We start from the raw sequence: 6380 nt of genomic DNA, 5'->3' as shown, positions 1-6380 counted from the left end.
TTCCCTAGCTTCCCCTTTTCTATCAGTGGTACCACCATTTCCTCAGTCACAGGCTCCAGATGACCTCCTCCCAGTCACGTGCTCCAGATGACCTCCTCCCAGTCACGTGCTCTGGAACGCTTATTCTAGTGCAGTGGTTCTCAACCTGTGGGTCGTGCCCCCTTTGGGGGTCGAACGACCCTTTCACAGGGGTCGTCTAAGACCATCGGAAAACACCTATATAATTGCATATTGTTTTTGTGATTAATCACTATGCTTTAATTATGTTCAATTTGTAACAATGGAAATACATCCTGTATATCAGATATTTACATTACGATTCATAACAGTAGCAAAATTACAGTTATGAAGTAGCAACAAAAATAATTTTATGGTTGGGGGGTCACCACAACATGAGGAACTGTATTAAAGGGTCGCGGCATTAGGAAGGTTGAGAACCACTGTTCTAGTGCCTTCCCTGTTTTCTGTTCTTTAAATATTTTTCAAGTCCCATTGCACCTGCAGAACCAGCTCAAAATGGTCCTATCTTGTTTAATGAGATAGTGAGTTGCTCTTCAGAGACAACAAACCAATATTGCAAGTCATGCAGCCAGCGCATGCGCAGAAGAGAGGACTTTGACCTCCAGCTGCACCCGAAACCAAACCCTCTTTCTCTCTCACCCCACACACATGTGGAACCCAACTGGGACATAACCGGAACTGCAACACCAGAACCCTTTCAGAAACCAAAGGTTCTTTGTCCAGGAAGATCTGGTGTTGATGCCCTGTTACATAAATGACCAAGATTCAAGGTCCTCCGATTAAAACTCACCGCGTTTCTGCATACCTGTTCCCCAGCCCCTTAAAATCCCTTGGCCTGTTCCAGCAAGCAAGATGGATCTGAAGCATCACCAGGTCTCGCATCCTCTTTGTTGGCACCTTCTCCATCAGTAAACCTTTCCTTACTCCAAACCCTGACGTTTTGAGTTTTGGTCTTTCAAAGCATTGGGCACACGGACTTTGGTTGGGAAACACCATTTAATGGGCTGTTTGTTTTCCTTAGTTATCTTTAGCATCAATCAGGAGTAATTGACCACTTACACTCCTAAACGTCTTCCAGAATGGGCAGGTTCCCACAGACAAACCATAAGCATTTCTCTCTCTAGCCAACCCTCGAACCTTTTTGTTTGAAACAACCGACTCAGATGCAATGTAGCTCCGAATTTTTCTCTGTGTTCTTTGTCTGTTTTTCCAAGGTTCTGAGCCCACTTCATCTCATAGCCCTGCAGGCGGGTGGAAGCAGACACTGCAAAGACTGTGAGTCAAACTCAGCAGCAAGTGGGCCGGGGGGCTTTGATCTTCTCTCCCAAGGGGGACATCATCTCCTGTGTCCATGTGGAAATCCTCAGCTGGGGGACAGAAGAAAGAGAAGGAGGAATAAAATATTTATAGGAAAATTATTTCTCACAAGCAAGCATTTGTTCTAAAAAGCTTTTAGAAACATAATTATTTTCCTCCTCCTTGAGCTTTTCTGTTTTTAATATGAAACACTTTCAAGTCCCCTGCTTCGATTTCCAGGAAGCAATAATCCACTTTGCCTGGGGGGAGTTTAGGAAAGAAACTAGGCTTCAGAACTTAAAAATATTTCCATTGAAATGGCCACGTGGGACTCTTGCTGCTTCTTGAATGTCTTGCAAGTAAGGGCCCCATTCCCAAGGGCAGGGTGGACCAGCCTTCTGAGAGCAGAGTCTCTGTCCTGTTTGAGGCAGTGATAGCCTCCCGGCCTCGCTTTCCTTCACCTCCCCAGTGACTGTTTCATCCAAAGGGGAAACCAGTGGATCAGCCCTGTCCAATAGAAATAAAATGTGAGCACCAAATGTGAGTCACCTATTAAAAATTAAAAATAATACATGAAATTCATTTTAATAATATATTTTATTTAATTTATATAAAATTATTGAGGTAGTTTCCATCCTTTTTTTTTATAGGAAGTCTTTTAAATTGGTGCGGAATTGATAGTTGGAGCATATTTCAGTTCAAACGAGCCACATTTCAAATGCCCAATGGCCACGTGTGGCTAGTGGCTGGGGGCTACCATGTTGGTTGCACAGCTCTAGACTCTGTATCTCGATATTTTACAGCTCACACACAAACAATATGTCTGTAAAATAAATGACTTCCTCTGCCTGCCTTCATGCCCCCCGGAAACCCTCCCCGCCACACACACACTAATTAACATGCTACAGCTACAAAGCATCTTTCCCTCCTTCTCCCTCAGCTCCTCTTTTTCAGACTTTCCCTAAAGAGGTCTTACTTTTGAAACATTGGCTGTCAGTTGAAAGGGGCAACAAAATTGTATTGTGTTCAATGAAAGTATTGGGAACCCTTTTGATGGGTGTTGAATACTTGATATCAAAAGATCTGGGTTCATGATATTTATAAAACAAGAGAAAAAATAAGCTCTGGCGGGTAGCTCAGCTGGTTAGACGTTGTCCCATTATGGCAAAGTTGTGGGTTTGCTCCCTGGTCAGGGCACAGACAAGAAACAACAATGAATGCATAAATAAATGGAACAACAAATTCATGTCTCCCTCCCTTCCTCCCTCCCTTTCAATTTTAAGGAAAGATTGGGATTCAAATCCCAGCTTGCTAAAAGTATGAGCTTAGGTGTCTCACCAGCTAAATGAGTATACTGTCTGTCCCACCAGCCTCCTGGGATAGGGGTGTGAGGATATCAAAATTGTGAGCATCAAGCTGGTATAGTGCCATATAAAGTGGGGAATCACAATGTTTATTTATTTATTTATTTATTTATTTTTGTGTGTATGAGTTTTTTGTTTTTGTTTTTAATCCTCACCTGAGGCTATTTTCCCATTGATTTTTAGAGAGAGTGGGAGAGGGAAAGACAGAAAGAAATATCAATGTGAGAGAGACTCATCGATTGGTTGCCTCGTGCACACACCCCAACCAGGACCCAGGTTGGGGAGGAGCCTGCAACTGAGGTATGTGCTTTTGACTGGAATCAAATCCAGGACCCTTCGGTCCACAGGCCAATGCTCTATCCACTGAGCCAAACCGGCTAGGACAAAATCACATTATTTATTGTTACAAACCATTAAAAGCTGTGCAGCCACGGAAAATAATAACCCACAATATCTACAAACATGGAGTAAGGATTTAAATTAAAAAACTGAATTAAAGAAGCAAATTCCTATAATTAACCACAATGTCAACAATTTTCTTAACCATTACCAAACCTTGACTTTTCATTTTTGTATACAGAGAGAGAGAGAGGGAAATGATCCCCCAGAATAATAATCAACTGTGGTCCTTGGAGTCAGGAACATATCATGAGAATCTATCTTGATAATACCTGTCATAAACTTAGTAGCAAGCTTGACAATGACACTGCAGAGAGCATTGCACATAGACCTTATTTTCAAAGACCAACAATTTGAGATGTCTACAGAGAGTTTCTGCAATATCTCTACCCCATAACCACCTGGATATTTCCTTGCCCTGATAGCTTTTCGATTAGCTACGTTAGCTTCTAACATTCCCTGTGACACCACTTAAAACTTACCTTCTCATTGTTTTCTGTAAAATGAGATCTATGTGCAGGGGATTAGGGAAATATGTTGTCTTCATTTCTAAATTGTCCTCTCCCAAGTGTTAGTTAAAAACGAAATTCCAATTTGGGGCTTTTCCCATTTGCCTTCACTAATTACTTTCTTTATGTTCTACCCAGTGGTACCAGAGTTAATTCAAGTTCGAACAGAACTCAGTCACTATTTCATCACACTCATCCCCTGCTCCTGGGGAAGCCATGTACATGCCACAAAGACAGAAACCAAGAGAGGTCTTGGGTTTCATGTGGCCACAGTCATCGTCACTCTGATCCAATCACATGTCTAAATCTGTCCATGGTCAGGTGCAGAGAGCACATTCTCCCACTAAAATCCACTCTGGCCACGTGTGGTGTGTGGGAATGAATGAATACCAACCAAATGAGAACAAGCAAAGGCTATTTATTCAGAGCTTGCTTTTTATAGCAGGGAGTCAGCACCATCACTTACGTTTGGCTGAGACTCAAAGGCAGGCAGAAGAGAGGAAAAGCTTTGCAGAGAAAAAAAGGAAGGCTTCGGGTGTGCCCCGATTTGGGGCTGTTGGACTGGGGAAGCCATAGGAGGGCCAACTAGAAATGAGACATCCTAGGTGATGGGTTGGGGAGCATATTTTTCTGGTTGATCCTCAGTTGGAAGTGGGGACAAAGATCAGAGAAGCTGTCAGTTATTAATCGAACCCTGGCCATCCAAGGCTGATTTGGTTTCAGCGGTTCTTGTTTGGTTTCCTAAATTGTTACTAGAGATAGAGGTCTGACTTCCTACGGTCTGATTTATAGAGAGCAGGCTGATTTCCTGGGCTAGATATTGTGGATAATGGGTTGGTTTCCTGAGCTGGTTGCTGTGGATTACAGCTCAGAGTTCAATTTTCAGGTATGGTCTGGCCCTTGTCCATTTGAATAGTCAGTCTCTCAGGCGCAAAATAGAGACAGTGAGGATGGCAGGAACCTAGAAGGGATCCACATGAGTGATCAGGAAGTTATCAAGTGAAGTCACCAGAGTTATGCAACACCCTGGCAGCCGCCAGCCATTTGTTAGTTACATCCTCTGTGTCCTTCTCACCCACTTCACAGCCACAGAGCTTGCTGACATTTTTCAGCCTTCACTGCTGAAAGCGTGCCTTAAGCGCACCTGCAATCCTGTGAACACCGCCAAGAATACAGCTGTGAGGAGCTGGAATGCGGGACTTCTTGGGCCCCCCAAAGCTTTCTGAGATTAAGGCCTCAGGAGCATCTTCTTGGGTTCCGATAATTCTAAAATACTTCACCAGAGTGTCTTTGGAAGAGTTGCATCCATTTCCAACCACCCCAAGTTGGCTTTAGTGCAGCATAATGGGTGGGTTTTAAGTCAGAATTGGGATCCAACACGGGATCTAATAATGCAATTTTTAAAAAAACATGATAAAACCATCTACCACTTACCTGGCTGACACTGTGTTATGTGCTGTAGACTTGTCCTATTTAACCTATCACAGAAACCCTATCAGGTGGGTATCATTATTGTTGAATTTTTGTAAGTCCCACTGGGCTAACACCAGTGTCAGCTTCTAGAGCAGTGGTTCTCAACCTGTGGGTCACGACCCTTTTGGGGGTTGAACGACCCTTTAACAGGTGTCACCTAAATACATCCTGCATATAGATATTTACATTACAATTCATAACAGTAGCAAAATTACAGTTATGAAGTAGCAACGAAAATACATGAGGAACTGTATTAAAGGGTCGCGGCATTAGGAAGGTTGAGAACCACTGTTCTAGAGGCTGCCCATGTTCCCTGGTTCTCTTCCTATCACCCCTGCTGTCTTGGATTCCATCATCACATCCTCTCTCTCATTCTCACTCTCATGCCTCTATCTCTCTCTTAAGAACTTCGGGGTGACTTTGAGCCCACCGAGACAATCCAGGGGAGTTTCCTATCTCAAGATCATTAACTTAATCAATGTGCAAAGCCCATTTTACCATTTAAGGTGACACATTCACTGGTTTCAGCGATTAGGACATGGACATCTTCGGGGGACCATATTCAACTTGCCACATAGATTAAAAAAACTGAGGTTCAGAGAAATTCGTTTTCACAAAGCCTCATAGCTATCTCAGACTTTCCTTTCTAGTTCACCAGAATGCCCATGAGGCCAAAATCAGCAGAGTGTGCGATGTGTAAAGCAGAACCTGTAGTCCTGCTCTCCTCCAGGCACACTGGTCCTCATTGCCATCAGCCAGTGCCATCAGCTCCTAGCCATCCTCACATCCTGATCCAGGAACTCGAGACCATCGTCTGTGGGGACAAGTTCTTTAAAACTCAGCCTTGACTTCCACAACCACAGCTCAGCTGTTTTCCTTGGTCTCATTTCATCTTCCTTCCTGTCTATCTTCTATGCACCAACACACTCCTTCTCTGGACCACTTAAAATTCTTTCCTAGCTCTGTCCTCAAAGTCTACAAGGAAAAAGTCTTCCTTACAGCTCTCCCTTCCTCCATTTCCTTCCTAAAATAGGTCAAGGGTTAGGGGAAAAAATCTGGTTTAACCAATTATTATTTCCAAGAAATGTGAGTACACCAGCACCTGGATGGTCAGGGTGCTATAGACTAGAGGGCCCATTTCGGGCATGGCACAGCACATCTTCAGACTGAGTCCATGTGGGAGAAGGTCTCATCTGGAGAGGAGGAAGGTACTCTTGGTACCACCACCAAGGCCTCACCTTCTGCCCCACTTCAGCACTTCCTGGAAAACTCAGTGAGCCCTTACTCAGCCATACAGGGCAGAATTACAAGAGAGCAG

The sequence above is a fragment of the Myotis davidii genome, unplaced genomic scaffold (genome assembly GCF_000327345.1).
Source record: "Myotis davidii unplaced genomic scaffold, ASM32734v1 scaffold11, whole genome shotgun sequence".
Classification (NCBI taxonomy): domain Eukaryota; kingdom Metazoa; phylum Chordata; class Mammalia; order Chiroptera; family Vespertilionidae; genus Myotis; species Myotis davidii.
The sequence above is the reverse complement of the archived record's forward strand: the minus strand, read 5'-3'. Positions refer to the sequence as shown.